Source organism: Microtus ochrogaster, linkage group LG7_11 (genome assembly GCF_000317375.1).
Source record: "Microtus ochrogaster isolate Prairie Vole_2 linkage group LG7_11, MicOch1.0, whole genome shotgun sequence".
Lineage (NCBI taxonomy): Eukaryota > Metazoa > Chordata > Mammalia > Rodentia > Cricetidae > Microtus > Microtus ochrogaster.
The window spans coordinates 2144538-2162124 of record NC_022032.1 but is presented as its reverse complement, the minus strand read 5'-3'; positions in this window follow the sequence as shown (position 1 = coordinate 2162124).

Below are 17587 nucleotides of genomic sequence, written 5' to 3'. Positions count from 1 at the left end.
TATATATACATGTGTGTACCTCATGTAAGACAGGCAAAGCATTCTGACGCTGAGCTATGTCTCCAGGCCTGTGCATTGTTTTAAAAGACAGGAGTCCTGCTATGCTGCTTAGACAAGAAACTCCACCACTCCAATCTCCAGAGTCATGTATAGAGAGGCACAGCCTCAACCTGGTGCTTCCATATCAAACACAACTCACCAGAAACAGACTGAAATTGAACTGAGAAAATGAAAACTTTTTGGACTAAAGCACAAGTCTCAGGGATTTTTTAAATTTGGAAGCAAAAAAGAAAATTATCTCTACAGTTATTATTATTTTTTAAATCAATCTCACCCAGCAAGCTATGATCCCCGCATATTACAATACTAACTCTCCTGGTAAAATAATGCCCACTGGTGCAATAGTGGCACGAATATTATGTAAATACCAACCCTCTCTGATTGGATTTAAAACCTACTCTATGAGTAGAACCCATACCTATTAATGTTCATTGGGTCAAGAACCTGTGGTTAGACAGCTCATAGGCCCCAGGAGAGAACTTATCGCTATTCTTTTGCTAAATGGATAGAATAGTACAATGACTTCTAATAACTTATTGTTATATGCTCAGATAGATGTCTCTCTTTTTCCCAGCTTTCCTCAGTTGCCTGTTGTGATGACTGTTCTTGGTTGTCAACTTAACTACATCTGGAGTTAACTAAAACCAAGTAGCTGGTATAACTGGGAGGAATTATTTTCTTAAATCATTCGAAATGGGGAGACCCAGTTTTAATCCGAATCTTTTGAAGTGAGAAGATCCACATTTAATCTGAGCCATGCCTTCGGCTGGCAGCCTCTGAAAAGGGGATGGAAGAAGGAAGCTCTCTCTCTCTCTTTGCCTGCTTGTCCTCACTCTGACGGACAAATTCATTCCTTCCCTGGCATCAGAGTTGATTTCTTTGGGATTCTGACATATATTGAAGACCAGCTAAGACATCCAGCCTCAACTATTGGATTCTTGGACCTTCTGTTAGTAGATAACCAATGTTGGATCATTTGGATCGCAGTCTATAAGCCATTCTAATAAATTCCCTTTATACATACACACACTATATTATATGTTGTTAAATATGTTGTATTATATATATATGTATATGTTAAATTTAGGAATAGATATGTATGTACAAATACATATATGCATGCAATAACCACTGATGTAAAAAAGGCCATGAAGAGATTGGAGGGGTATGGGAGGGTTTGGAGAAAGAAAAGAGCAGGGAGATATGTAATTAAATGACAATCTCAGAAACAACAACAACAAACCCCTAAAAATTTGGTAGTATGCATATTTTTCAACCCTACACTTGAGACCATTCCTTTCTAGAAACTGTGTTCATAGCTCAGATAAGGATGCTTCATCTCTTTGGTGCTCCTGGTTGGTCCACTAAAACCCATCTCAGCAAAGAACTCTGGAAAAGGTGCATACAGACACAAGAAAAATACCTGGTAAGGAACGTGTCCATCCGACAGATCCTCACAGGGCCCATCGGCACAACTGCCTTCAGTGTCTTCCGCTATAAATGTTATGAAGTTTCAGGGTTTGAATTCAGGTCGTGTGGAGATATAATAAATCTGTGATTCGGGCATGGGAATATCCGATGCGGATATTTCTCAAGAAGGGAATTTGGAATGCTAGCAAGGGTGAGAGGGGACACAGAAATGCCTGGAACCTTCCTCAATTTCTAGAGAATAGTTAGGGTAAATGATGTTTCCCACACCTCAGATGTTTTTCTGTAGACAAACAATATTGCTGTGCTTTATATAACCTTGAACATGCAGTCCCTTGGAACAGGCTTCTCTGCTGAAGATATAGCAATAAAACTGAGCCTTGTTGGTGCCCGAGTGCCCCGCTGTCTTGAGTCCCCTGGCTCCTCCTCCAGTTCTTCCATCATTCATCATGAGAGGCAAGTTGGCTAGCCTCTCACGGCTAGTCCCAAATGTGAGGCCCTCACCCTCACAGGATGGAGATCCCCCAGAGAATGCCAGGGTGTAAGTAACCCAGAAAATCTTATGCAGGGTACACTCCAAAATGCCAGGGACATAAATACGGAACAAAATGAAACAAGTAGGCAGATTATTTATGTTTACTTCAGGCTATGTATGCTCTGTAGGTTCAGAGTATGCACAACTAAGCAAGATTTTAAGATATTACACAAATATATAAAGAAACACTGTTACTGGGTCCCTCCCTAGGGTACCCTGAGAGCTAGCAAGTGGCAGGAGATATTGGAAGCCTTTAGTAGGTTGCATCTGCAAGGGGAGCATTACCTATAAAGATCTCTCTCTGTGATTTTCCACCTTAATATTTAGTAATTATAAAAGATGCCTTCCCTGGTGGTACAGGGAGAAACCATGGGGGCAAACAGCCCCTTCGGAAGGGAAGCAAGAAGTTATAAAGGAGGCTCGGGTTTTGGATACTCCTGTCCCCAGTGCCCTGACTCTTTTGATGACTCAGAAGATGACATTCTCTGCTACCCACCCCTCTGTATCCGAGAAGTTGGTGCTTCTGCAATAGTCCAGGGGGCTCAGTAAGTTTACAAGGGAGGGAACTGAGGCATATTTAACAGTGCCTCTTTGTGGCCCCAGTGCATTCCTTTGCCCAGAGTTGATGATAAGTTTTCCAAGTAAGGAACACATGGAAAATGTGAGCCTATTTTTAAGATATGCAGGGATTTCAAACAAACCATCCCTTCTTACCGAATTACATCTCCATATGCTATGGGACTGTTGAGAGGAAGAGCTGAAAACTGGGAGCCTAAGAGCCCATGCCTGGGACAAGGTGGCCAAGACTTGTTTAAAACCTGAATAGAAATTCCCTCTTTCATGACACAAAAGGACTGTTTCTCAATCTGTTCTCAGAAAGACGTTCTTAGCAATGTTAGACTTTGGCAATGCTTCACACAGGGAAAAACTTAACTGAGGGCTGGCCCCTTTTCTGCAGGAGCCATCCTTGTCCTTCTCTTTGAGCCAAGGTTTCTTGTTTGTGTGCTACCGATACAAGCTTTCCTTATTGCTTGACATCCAATTGCATGCAGAGACCTCCTAGTGGGTTGTAATGAGCATTCCAGTCTTATGTCCATCTCTACTACAGCTACAACAGCCGTTTTTCTTCTGCCTGTACCTGCCCTCGTTGTAAACCTTCAGCAGATTATAAAACTGGCCTGTGCTGTTAATAAAGCCACTAACCTTCAGCTCAAATCCTAGGAGCATTAGATAAAACACTGAGAGAAGTTAGAACAGCTTTATTACAAAATGGGCTGGCCCTGGGGTATCCTTTATTAAAAAGAGTATCAGGGATCCCAACAACTCTCTGGCTCATCTTGTTTGAATTTATCTGACTACTGTTGACTACTTAACATTCAACTAAAACAATTATGAGACACTGTTGGACATCTTTCATAATCACAGCTGTGGCTATCCTGGTTCAGATGGATCTCCTCATCCCTTAGAACTCTAATGCTAATAACTGTGATTCTTTACTGATCTCCTCTTCTCCTGTGTCCAGCATTCTGTTGCCAGCCATGTTACCCCGATCATAATCACATGCTTTTGAGGATATTAAAAAATAAAAAGGGGCCAGGTAGTGGTGGTACACACCCTGAATCCCAGCACTTGGGAGACAGAGGTATGGAGGTCTCTGTGAGTTTAAAGCCAGCATAGTCTACAGAGTGAGTTCTAAGATAGTCAGGGCTATACAGAGAAACCCTGTCTCGAAAAAACAAAAAATAAAAATAAAGCGAAATAAAAGGGGCATGTTTTTGGTTTGAGTTAAGGTTAGGTGAAGGCATAATGAATTTGTGACATTGGCATGGGAACATCTGATGTTATATCTCATGAAGGAATTTAGAATGTCAACAATTGTGAGCAGGAACACAGGAATGCCAGTGTCTTCCTCAATTTCTGGGTAACTATAAGAGTATAAGGTTCCCACACCTCAGAGACCTGAAGTGTTTTTGAAGACAGATAGCATTGTTGTGTGCTTTATATGACCTTGAACATCCTGGCGTGGGAATCGGGCTTCTCTGCTGAACTGTGGACTCATAACTCTGTTATCAACGGAGGTTTAACCATAAAAATAAATGTCTTGTTGTGCAAACTGTACTCCACTGCTCCTCAGCCTTGGGTCCTTTGGCGTTCCCCTTCAGTTCTTCTGGCAATAATCAGGAGAGGCAACTTGGCCAACCTCTCAATAGTAATGGCCTCCAACTGTATGTGTGGTAGCCCAAATTTGGTCCCTTCCTGCTATCATTCTGTGCCTTCCGGTATCTGCTGCTGCCCAAGGGTGGAAGAGTCTTGGCTGAGGCCAGCATGCCTCCACACAGAAAGCAAACACAAAGACATAATAAGCAAAGACAACCGATAGGAGAAAAGCCCATTGTCCTAAGTATATACACCCTCTTTTGTGGTTGCTGTAGGTAACTGTTTTCTTAGCGGGGGGGGGGGTCCTGGAAGATATGGGGCTGACTAGCCACGTGTGAATGAAATTCGCGGTTATCTTCAGGATGCCACTGGATCGCACGCGGGATAACGAATTAAATGAAGTAGAAAGCATGGCCTGAACTGGAAATGTGCTTTCTGCCTAATGTAATTAATCTCTATTGAAACAGCTAAGCCATTTAATTTGTGTTGCATGAATAATGAAATGAAAGGGGCTCATGCGAATTAACTTCTTAACCAGCAGAGAAGATGCAGCGGTGACTCTGAGCGGATGGGGACTCTCCCAAGGACTCCTTAGATCTCTGGTCATTAGAGTCCCGTCTGCTGTGGGATGGTTTGCTTCTTAGCTTTCTGCTCTATCTCTAACATTGGAAATTCTCCTTCACAAGGACATCTAGGACTGTGTGCACAGCCCGGAGAGTTGCTAGCCACGCAGTCTTTCCTCCAGATGCCTACCTCTCGATATTCAGAAATGATGGAGTACAGGGGCTTTCCATCCATATTTAATCACTGAGCTGGTATCTTTCAGACCACCGTGATCCCTAGCACTGCCATGACAAACTGGTCCAGAAGAAGGCATGCCAGGGACGTTCCAGCCTCCTTATTAGCCAGATGAAGCATGAAAATCCACTCCCGCCTTCTAAATTCCTTGAGTGTTTTAACAGAGCTCTGCTAGAGATTTATGGCAGCGTGTTCTCACTGTGGGAAAGAAAATAGCTCCTGATGAATACCCTAAAGCTTGTCTACCGGGACCCTGACTCGGAGCTCTAGGCAAACTCCCCCTCCCCCACCTACTCCCATCCTGAAACCACCAATCTCATCATATCCCGGATCCAAATACGTAGGCAGAGGTAGAAGGGTGGCAGGTTGAATATTTCTCCAAAGCAGTCAAGACTCCTGCAGGACAGCCCAGTCTAGATCCACATTAAGAAGGTTCCTAAAAAAGTTGTCTATGGAAGACACTGAGTTTCAGAAAAGAATGTCACCTATATAGGCATGTGACCTTTTTTATAACCTCGTCTTTGCTATCCATCCGGGTCTCATCTTTTCCTCCTGCCATTGCTGAGAACAAAAGTTCTCACCGCTGAGTCAGTGAACTGGGTTCTTGGAATCGAATCCCAGGATGGAAGCAATGGGGGATAGATTCAGAGGAAAACGGGGAAGAGAGAGGCTTGGCGGTTTCCATGCACAAGTCAGTGACAGCTCAGTAGCCCAAGTCACCCAGTCATGGGAGCTAAATAGAAAAAAAGAAAAACCTCTCACTTCTGCAATATCCTGCTGGTTGTGTGGGTTGTTCCTTGCAACCAACAAGTACGTACACCCTGGACTGCCCAATAAAACTTGACAGTATTATTCATTCTCAGTCAGCCCAGGTTTGGCTGCAAAAATATATTCTTATTTCAGTCACACATACCAACACACACACACACACACCACACGACCATTCACATGCTAGGCAAATGTGCTACCCCCGAGCTACATGCCAGCTTATTCATCTGTTTATGCGAAGAATTTACCATAGACTTATTTTTGAGAGTTCATGTGTTAGAAATCTGGACCCTGAGATTGTGCCTTGCATGTACACGTAGTTTCTCGATGAGTTACGAATCTACTTATTTTAATCCAAGTTGCTTAGAAAACATTTCTAATTCAGGATAAACAATAGAGTTTGGTGTGGAATAAGTGCACAGATGTTACAATGTGTTGTATTGATTATATCGATATAAAACACAAAGTATCATATAGTTCTTAAATAGTTCCATTGGGATTATAAAGCATCCTTTATCTAAAAGTATTAATTATTTTTGAAAGTTCCTAGGAAAAACTAGGACTCTTTATTTGAAAACATCCATGGGATCACTCTTGTAATTCCAGTCTCACAGTATTGCTGCTAACTGTATCTCTTCAGAAAGCAAGAGAAAACAATGCAGCCTAGATATGGAAGGCCATGCATCCCTCCCATACAGTTCAGAGCGATTCTGGTGTGTTCCACACTGTCAAGCAGGATACTGCAATGTTTGTTTCTGCCGCTGATTGACATGCAAGTGAAGTGGGGACAGGTTCAGACTTTTGGGTGGACATTGAACAGATAACTTGACTCCTCAAAGTTCGGCCACATTGGTGAGACCTGTTTTTCAGGATAATTATAAAACTAAGAAAGAATTTCAGTAATGTTGCTAGTACACGTTTCACCATTTTACAGGGATTAAATGCTAGCCTTATTGTTATTTATGAGACAACAAAAATCTCTGAACATTTTGGTGTATGTTAAGTTTGAGGTAGAACATTATTTGAAATGTACTTTAGGGAATTCTTGTCTTGTGAATTCTTTGCTAGCTTTTATTTCAAAAATAACAATCATTCTATAGTGGAGTGATGACCTTTAAATGACCAATGAATGGGCTCTAGTGGGCTGTAACTCACCTGTATTGGGACTGGCTGCCTGTGGTCCATATGAAAGTGAAGGGAGAGGCACAGTCTGGCCTCCCACTCTGTGTCTTTTCATCTGGCCTAGAGCCAGAGGCAATAACCATGAATTTCTGCTTAGATACAAGTGCAGTGTTTACAAGGTCAGGCGCACACAGCACTTTGACATTATGTAACACAACTTTTGTTGTGTTAATGGCTTCATTCAGATGATGATAACATTTCTGTTGCAAGTGTCAGAGGGATGCCTTTAAATTAATATAAAGGGCATTTCTAAATTTTAATTTACTACACCCTGATCAGCCCAATGTATGTGCTGCTCTCGACATAAATTTAACCATGGCTGTTGGATTACACTGGTTGAGTAGATAATTAGGAAGCAGCCAGTGCCATCACTCTGACGTGGAATACATATGCATTCTGTTCTCAGCCATACTTATTCTGACAGTTCAAAGAGTAAATTTATGTACAGTTTTCCTAGCGGTGTGCACAGCGATGTTTTGTAGTAGGAACAAAGGACACAGGAGACTTTCTACTTTAACTTCTTCCTCTTACCAATGAGAAAGTTGCTGGGAAGAAGGGATGGGATTTTCTTCAAGGTCATCCCAAATCCTGAGAAGGAAGATGGTGATGGACCCACAGCTTCTCATGCCTTATTTTATATCCATGCAGGGAGAATGGGCTAACAGTCCACACGAGAGATCTCTGTGGGCTTTGCTTTCTTATCCACTCAGGCTTTCTTTTGATTAAAGAATAATATCCTGTCAATCTTTCTGTACAAAGTGGTCATTACTAAAGGGCTTTGGAACAGCGGTTCTTTCTTTCTTTGCCTTCTGGGCTACATCCCTCCATGCCTCACAGAGAGTCCATCCCAATGAGTTCATTATTTCCGGCATGTCTCCAAGGCATCCTATCTTCAGAGGATCCTCACTAGACTTCCCCCTTCAATCCCATTGCATAGATCTCTCCCTCCTAGACAAGGCAATGCGGTCCTGGTGGACAAGCTGGAGTGAAGGATAGTCGAGCACACTCCTTGGGATGTCCAAGAAACTATTGCCCTTCTCCATAAAACTATTCTGTGACTGTCGTTGACTTGTCCATTGAGCCTCTTCAACAACAAACTTTCTGTGACCACCCTGATGGCTACGTCTTTGGTTTTTAAAGAATGAGGAAGAGAAGGAAGAGGAGGAGAAGGAATGAGAACATTGGGCCCCATCTCGAGCCCTGAGTCAGAACCACTGCACTCAAGGTGATGCTTAGGCACAACGAAACGTATGACCCAGACACCTATAAAAATCGATGCCTGCCCCCTCCGTGGACCAGCCTCCTGCCTCGTGCGTGAATCAGGTCACCATTTGTCATTGTAAGTGAGTAGCATAGTGGATGCATTGTGCGGCTGGCTCATAAGCAAGGTGACACTAATTTCCAGTTTTCTCTTTGTCCTGCTGTGACCAGCACGCACTGACGAGATTAGCTGTTCCATGTGTTAAGTGACAGCGTAGTGAGATGGGAAGTCCCACACATCCTTCCTGGATTCACATTTTTCTCAAAAAGGCAGGAAAAGTGCAATTTAATTTTACTTTAAAGGCTGCTTTCTCAAGTTGCCAGACTTGACTTACATGTTTGTGAGAATCTGAGAAAGGCTATTATATTCCCGTCTTTCCCATTCCATACCCCTCTCTTCCTGTAGTTCACTCCAGGGGACTTCTTTGGCTTTTATGGTCATGACATATTGATTACTTGAGTCACTTTCCTCTGTGCTCTCTGACACACGTGATCAGAGAATCCTGAGCATTTAGGCAACACCATGCTTACATCCTCTACCCCTGTGACTTCAAGACCTGTGGTGATGTCATACAAATAGACCATTAATGGATTTTTTTGAATGAGTAAATGAACGAACTGTGTCCTCCCATTTTCCTAACTGACTAAATTAAACATAAACATACTCAGAAATGAACATAATATGGTGTCCTGAAGATTAGCTATACACCCATGAACTGAGTCCACATCCATCAAGGGCTGCGCTGTGTCTGGGAATGCAGTAGCTTTTTATTGGGAAGACGAAAGGGATTCTGATTTTCCAACCCCATGAAATAACCCAGGCACAGATTTGGGTGCATTCACAGAAATGTTACCCTTGAGTGAGTCAAAGGCATCTCCTGGTAACTATGGCACCAGGCACTATGCCCTGTGTGGGGCCAGTGATGGTCAATCTCAGGGTGTCCCTTGTTTTCTGGAAGCCACGGTTGGGCTCAGTGCTGGAGAACTTTTACATGCTCACCCAGTCTTCCTAGAGGCCTGGAGGGAGAGGGCACCCTCCTGGTATTCTTCTACAGCATGAGCTTAGCTGTGTGTCACCCTGGGGTCATGGGATGGGAAACAACAATAGGAACGTGTGCCCAGAGAAACGGTCATGATTGATGCTGCCGCGCTTCCTCCTTCTTTTAGAGTTGGCGCTAGTTTGCAGCCTCCGTGACAGCCATGTGAACATGCAGGAAGGTGACTCCACAAGAGCGTGTGCGACCAACTCTTGAGGGCTTCTGCACTTGACACGGGGCATGCCTTAATGGGAAACACTGTCACATCTGTTCATATTCTTTCTGGACTCCCTGAAGCAGATTTAGTTCAGTAACGCCCCTGCCCTCATGCTGTCCATCCCAGATTTCCCTTCTGCAGCAGCTTGAAGATGCAGAGAGCTTGTCTTGGTGAGTTTCCCTCAGCACCTAGATGAGCTGCTCAATGCCAGGATGTGAAGCGCTGGGCTCATCTGCAGCTGCTGAGCCAGCTGCTCTGCCATCACAGGTGATGAAGGCAATGATCTCTTCAGCCTCAACTTTGTACCCCGCCCTGTAACAGGCTGTGACACTGGTGCGGTGCCGCTAGCGTGGGTGGTGTCTCTCATGTCTTCCTGGAAGCACGTCCACTGTTCAGAAGCACGTTCGTGGCTCCATGCAAATCTCTGTATATCCTTGCCTTGTAGCAATTATGGGTATGACTAGGCATTCTGTCCCAGTGGATGCTAACCAGCGCTTGATCATTTCCTTTGCATTGAGAACCAACTCAATGGAACTGGGCATCGGATCTCTCTGATGGCAAGAGCAGAGAATGAGGATGGGCAAGGGAAGGGAGGAAGGAATCAATGGAGGAAGGAAAGGAGAGAAGTTGGGAGGGATAGATGGAGGGAAGAAGGGAGGAAAAGAAGGTGGAAGGAAAGTCTGTTGCATGTCCCTCTGGCCTGTAATATCTGTAATAGCTCTTCAACTGTAAAGCCCTTTGTGGGTATTGCCATCCCTGGGCTGGTGATCCCGAGTTCTATAAGGAAGCAGGCTGAGCAAGCCATAGGGAGCAGTCAATGAGCAGCTCCCCTTCATAGCTTCTCCATCGGTTCCTACCTCCAGGTTCCTGCCCTGGCTTCCTTCAGTGATGTACAGTGATGTGGAAGTGTAAGCCAAATAAACCCTTCCTCCCCAGCTTGATTTTGGTCATGGTATTGTATCTCAGCAACGGAAACCCAGAGGTTCTGGCCTCACAGATCATGTGTCTGTCCTGTCTTCATTCAGAAATGTGTCAGCTGTTTGTTCTCCCTCTTAGGAAGAGCTTACCCATGCAGGGATGAACCTAAGCCAGGAATAAGTTTCCTTGCTCACCAGGGCCAGGATTAAACTCTAGCTGAATCTGTCATCTGTATGGTTCCCACTCCCCAGGTCCTGTAACTTCCTGGCTGCTTACTGAAGCCTGGAGGTTGCAGCCACCTCTTGCAGGCTGATTTTTCAGAGGTCCTCAGCCTACATCCCTGTTTAATCTTAAGTGGTTAGCTACTGCCCTCAGAGGGAAAAGGAATCAAAGGGATAAAATCAGAGAAAGGTTCTAAATCAATCGAAAGTCGATGCACTTTAGCAAGTAAAACTGGTAAGCCCTGTCCAATTAAGAAAAACTCAAATTTACAAATATAGAATAATTAAAAAGGTTTATATAGATAACATTTGTATACATATAGTTGCATGCAGTTTTACATTTATACATATTGTTGTAATCTTTGTACTAATAGTTCCTGATGAAAACTGATCACATTTTAAGGTTTGGGACAAGGAAGGACTCAGTTTTCTTCAATGGGCTGACCACTGGGAGTTTGACTATACTCTAATGAGTATACGAGCACAAATATTGGACTTGGTATTTCTTTTTAGTTATTTATTTTTTGCTTTTTTTTTTTTGTGGAGAGAAGTCACAAACATGGGGGTGGACCCAGGAAGATAAGTAGTGAATGTGACTAGGGTGAAACTCCAAAATAATCAATAAAAATATTGTGTTGGAAAAATTAACATTCATACATGCACATATAGGCAGCACTAATAGGACCTAGAAGGATTATTTTAAAAAGATTGTTAAATGGAACCCCATGAAACTGAAGAGTTTCTGTAAGGCAAAGGACCCTGTCATTAGGACAAAATGGCAGCTGGAAGAACAGGACAGGATTTTTTACCAGCTCCACATCTGACAGAGGGCTAATACCCAAAATATATAAAGAACTCAAGAAGCAACATCGACAAACTAAATAATCCGATTAAAAATGAGGTACAGATGTAAACAATGAATTCTCAACAGAAGAATCTCAAATGCCCGAGAAACACTTAAGAAATGTTCAACATCCTTAGCCATCAGGAGAATGCAAAGCAAAACTACTTTGAGATTCTATCTACAGACCAAGAGAGGCTAAGCAAAAGGAGGGCTCAAGAGATATCCCCGGGAAGGGGAAATAGGATAGATTTTGTGGGTAGAGTGGGGGCAATAGGGGATGGAAACACGAGCAATCAGGTTGGGGGACGGAGGGGGACAGCACTAGGAGAGATAACTGGAACTGGGGGGAATTGGGGAGCAATGTAGAAATCTAGGGCGGTGGAAATCCCTTGGAATCTATGAGGGTGACCCTAGTGAATACTCCTAGTGATGGAGGATGTGGAGTCTGAACAAACATCTTCTATAAACAAGCAAGGCTTCCAGAAATGGAATCGGAACATGAACCCAGCCATAAGACCTTCAGTCTAAATCTGTCCTGACTCCAAAACATGTTGGGGCAATGGTGGCATAAAACTTGTGGAGTAGCCCACCAAAACTTGTGGAGTAGTCCTACCTGAGACTCTTGCCACAAGAAAGACATGGCTGACATTGCCTGGATGGCCAGGACCCAGAGGCTGGACAGCCCAGAGAGCTAGGACAGAACCAAACATGACTGGTCCAATGAAATGATTGCTAATGATATTCTGTTAAACTCAACGATGGGTACCTATCCCATTGTTGTCAGAAAGACGTCATCCAGCAACTGTTGGAAACAGATGCAGAGACCCTCAGCCAAACACTAGGCAGAGCCAGGGGAACCCTGTGGAAAAGAGGGAGAAAGGATTGTAGGAGTCATAGGGGTCAAAGATACCATGAGAACACAGCCCCCAGAACCACCTAAGCAGGGCTCCTAGAGATCAGAGACTGAAGTGACTGTCATGGACCCTGCATGGGTCTGAGCTAAGTCCTATGCATATACATCATGGCTATGCAGCTGGATGTTCTTGTGGGACTCTTAACAGTGGAAGTAGGGGTGTCTCTGACTCTTTTGGCTGCTCTTTGGACCCCTTTTCTCCTATTGAGTTGCCTCAACCAGCCTCGATATGAGGATTTGTAAGAAGTCTTATTGTAACTTGTTTGGTTGATATTCCTGGGAAGCCTGCTCTTTTTTTTGTTTATTTGTTTTTGTTTTTGTTTTTTGAAAGGAAATAAAGATGGAATGGGTCTGGGGGGGAAGGGAGGTTGAGAGAGTACTGGGAGGAAAGGAGGGGTAACTTCAGTAGGGATGTAATGTATGAGAGAAAAAGAAAATAAAAGCATAAAGTTAGGAGGGAGATATATTAGTGGATGGGGGTAACTGGCAAAAGAGAGGGCGGTATAAATACGACCAAGACACGTGGTATATGCATGCATAATGGAATTTTAATGCATGATGCATGGGAAGAAAATCAGAGTTGAGGAAAATTAGAAAAGAAATTTTAACAGCACATGGAGGGCAGGTTGGGTCGTAGTTTGACTCCCGCTGCTGTGATAATGTGCTTCAAGCAAAAGCATCTTAGGGAGAAAGTGGTATTCCAGCTCATAGTCCCAGCATGGCGCATCCTCATGGAGAAGTCAAGGCAGGAAATTCAGACAGCGGGCCCCATCACAGCCACAGTCAAGGGCAGAGAAAAACGAATACACACTCACCTGCTTGCCTCATGGCATACAGCTGGGTTTCTCCACTCTTAACCACTTCAGGACCCCCCTGCCTAGGGAATGGTGCTGCCCACCACAAACTGGGTCTTCCCACATCAACTTAATTAAGACAAGGGACTGTTTAATGTAGATGGTTCCTCATTGAGTCTCTCTTCTTGTTTGTGATTCTGGGCTGTGCCAGGGTGATAATTAAAACCCGTCATCACAGGCTGAGCTGCCGCTCAGAGCCTGGAGCATGCTGGGTTCTCACGTCGGCACTGCAGAAGCAAGCGTAAAATAAAAAGCTATCAAACAAACAAACGTGAAGAAGGAGTAGCTACTAGGGGCAATGGCAGTGGCTTTTGAGAAACCATCTCAGATGTTTAACAGCCCACAGTTGCTGTGCCCCTTAAATGACCCAAAGGACTAAAGGGAAAGGCACTGATCAAATGAACCAACAGGATGGAGATGTCTTGGGGAATAACACACTCCGTCAAGTCAGACTTATCCTAGAGAACCCAGGCAATTAAATACGAGAAGTTATGTGGGTGTGAGCTATTGGTAGATAAACAAAGCACTCATTGAGAGAGTTCCAATTTCAGACCAGATTCTTTCGAAATCAGCAAACTAGAAACAACTCTTTCGTTAACATGACAGGAAGCTGGTCATCAAACACTCGCAAACACTTTATCCAATGGAAGTTTCCAGGTTCCTAATCAGGTGCAAAGAAAAACTCCTTCCACAGCTTTGAGGGATTTCAGTCACTAAAATCAGAGTCAGGTGGAACCATATTGAAAGGGAAAGCAAAGTTAACAACTTTCATGCAAGCCTTCCTGAGGAGCTCGAAACCAGGCTTTTGTGGACTGGGTAATGACAATGCTGGGGGAAGCTTCAGGGGACAGCATGCTATTGTAAGGCATCAGAAGCCCCTGCAGGCATTCAGAGAAGCAAAACCATGAGCAGGAGTAAGGATGAAGCACTTCCCAGGCTCTGAGGTAGAATTCGCCACCCATTTGGCTCATCTCTAGGTTTTCAATTCTCCTTGACATGAATGTGTCATTTTAATTTCAATTTTGGCCATACATGCAAGTACAAGTTAAGTCTAAAATGAACACTTTTTACACGCTTCTGAAAATGGGAGTGAAAACTTAAGTCAGGCTAGAAGAAGGAGCAGAGGAGTGGGATTTGGGATGGAACGCTAATGTGTGTTAAGCATGTTAGCTCAGGGCCCTCTTCTGAGCTCTTTTCTTTAGTGGTCCAGGCAGCCAAGTGTCCCTTAAAAAGTGGGGAAAGCTGGGTGGTGGTGGCACATGCCTTTAATCCCAGCACTTGGGAGGCACAGGCAGGCGGATCTCTGTGAGTTCGAGGCCAGCCTGGTCTACAAGAGCTAGCTCCAGGACAGGCTCCAAAGCTACACAGAGAAACCCTGTCTTGAAAAAAAAAAGTGGAGAAACGAGAGCATGCAGGTTTGCATTGAGGTTTGCATTATTTCATTGCTACTTCATAGCTGCAATTTTGCTACTGTTATGAACTGTAATATAATTATCTAATATGCAGGATATCTGAATGCAACGACCCCAGAAAGGGTCATGACCCAAATGTTGAAATCACTGGTATGGACATTATTAGCTCTCATAGGGCTGGAAAGTGCTCAGCCATAACATGGACATCCTAACATTGTTTCTTAGAGGCGTTTCCTAACGGTCAGGTTAAGACTTCTGCTGAGGGTGTGAGCTAGCCTGCACTTCCATTGCGTATTTTTCTTGGGACAGGCAACAGAGAAAGTAGAGAAGGATTGTCACCAAGAGGATGAGTGGGGAGAAAAGGCTAAGCAAAACTATGGAAGGACAGTGAGAAACACAAGAACAAAAGGGGCGCTTCAAAGTGGAGTGCCTTTGAAAGTCACCTGCTCCTAATCTTTATTTCACATCGTCATAATTCATGTGTTTAACCTGAAAGAGGATTTCTTTTTGCAGCTGAGGGTCAGCCCTGCCTTGTTCATGAAAGCTTTATCAGGAAAACCAAGCACACTTTCAAGGGAGAAGACAGCAACACCAATTAACATTCGTATAGACGTCTAAACATTTATTGGGCTTCTTCGCTCACATTAAATCCCATTAAATTATAGCCCAGTGAGACAGACATTATCGCCTTACCATGATAATGATACCAAGGCTCAAAGCGCCTTGTGACTTGTTCAAGGTCGTTAGTCTCCTAAACAGATTGGCCAGCAAACCCATATTCTATGTTTCTCCTCCTCTTTCTGTAGGTTAATGGTGTAAGACCCTACACATTGGGACCAGAGAGCTTGGGAATGAGGATGCTATGATTTATCTCTCAACGCCCATGTAAACAACTAGCCAATGTTTATTTAACACGTATCATAATTTTTTTTTCATAATGAGCTCTATAGTTAACTGAAATTATAGAGGTTGCTTTCCATACTCTGCCCATCCCTGCTATGAAGTTGAGTGCAGCTCTTATATGCTCATATTTACTAAATAATTAGCATATTTATGGAGAACCAGTAAAAACCCCATTGGTTTTAGACCAATTTCCAATGAGTGTATTTGTGGTTGTCAGATTTGTACTGGGTAGAGGGAGATTAGATTTAAAAGCAGATGCTATATGTATGTCCATTCTCACCCTGACATTTAACCAATGGGTTTTTTTTCTTTTTTCATCTTACTACTGTTTTTAAATATAAAAGGAGGAAGTTGGCTGATCCCTGATATTCCAGCTCACATTAATTTCTGTGTATCACCATCTTGCTTTAATACCCAGGCTAGATGGTGCAAAGGAGGGCTTTTCCCATATCACCCTAAGTCACCCTCTGTTTGACTCAGAGAACTGACACTTTTTTTTTCATTTATAAACCTATGTGCAAAAATAAACCAAAGACACTCTTCATTTCCAACTTAGTTGCCATTCTAAGGGCACCTCTTCGGAGATTTAGGAGTCATAATTTTCTGTAGCAAGGTGGCTACCCTGGTGTAGGTGGTGACTTCATTTCATCCCACTGTTAAGAGTGTGACTTCTTATTCTGACAGCTGCTGCGGGAATATTTGTTGACACGCTGTGAAGATGTGTCATCGTGGTTGGTTTCCTAAATTTATTAATAAATTAATAAATCATAGCACAATGTTCAACAGCTAGGCAGGAGAGAACAGGCAGAACTTCAGGGCAGAAAAAGGAACTTGGGATGAATCTAGGCACGAGAGAGATGGCAGGAGTTGGAGATACAAAATGGAAGAAGGGTTAAAAAGCCATGTGGCAGAACATAGGTTAATAGAGACAGGTTAATTTGAGTTATAGGAGCTAGGTGGGAACAAGCCTAAGATAAAGGCCAAGCTTTCATAATTAATAAGTCTCCATGTCATTATTTGGGACTGGTGGCAGAAAAGAAGGTCTGACTACAGACATGATTGTCTACTCAGTGCAAAGCGGAAGGTTCTGGAAGTGTTATTCTTTGCTGAACTGGCTACCTTGGATAACAGACAGCAATGCTCCCCACACAGTGCTGTATCAACAATCTCCTTGCAGAATCACACAAGGGTCAGGAAGTGCCTCTACATGTGTGGAGTTTGGCAAAATCTCAGTGTATCTGTGCTACAAATTGGGTCACAATTTGTGCCCCCTTCCCACGTCTCATTGATAAAATGGATAACATTTAGCATGTGTTATCATTTGCCCAGCATTTGGCATATATTATCTCTAATCCTTTTGAAATCCAGGCAAGAGCTAGTGATTCCCATGTCACTAACAGCAGAATTCGCTGCAGAAGGAATGTCTAGCTGCTGCCCGAGCTGGAACTGTCTTCAGGACAGCTTAATTCCAAACCGTATGTTTTTCCTGATATAGCACACTCTTTCAGTGTCCTGCCCGTTTTCTGTTTGTAATCAACATTTCTGAGGCCAAGGCAGCTCATCTCCAAGATAAATCAGCAACCAGCAAGTGCTTCTTCCCCGGAATCAAAGTATCTCTGCTCTGGTCATTACCCAAATCTCCTTACCCCTCCCTCAGGGAGGATGCTGAGCTAATCCTGGACAGGCTACTTAGAAGCTTTCAGAAGGATCGTCATGGGCTGGTGTCATCATTGGCCTACTCATAATGCATTTTTCATAATGGATAGTGCCCAGAACTAGCAGGAATTACTTAGGCAGCTTCTGCTCACTTCTGTCATTTCATCTCATGGATGTACACGCATGCGCAAACACACTTATACTCACACACACACAGTATACACACATATGCACACAGACATACACACAACACACATACTAATACGTGCATACACACGTGCATAAAGACGTATACACAACACACATACAAACACATAGATACATATGCACACAGATGCACACATACAAACACATTCATACACATGCACACAGACATACATATAACACATACAAACACCTGCATATACATACATACATACATACA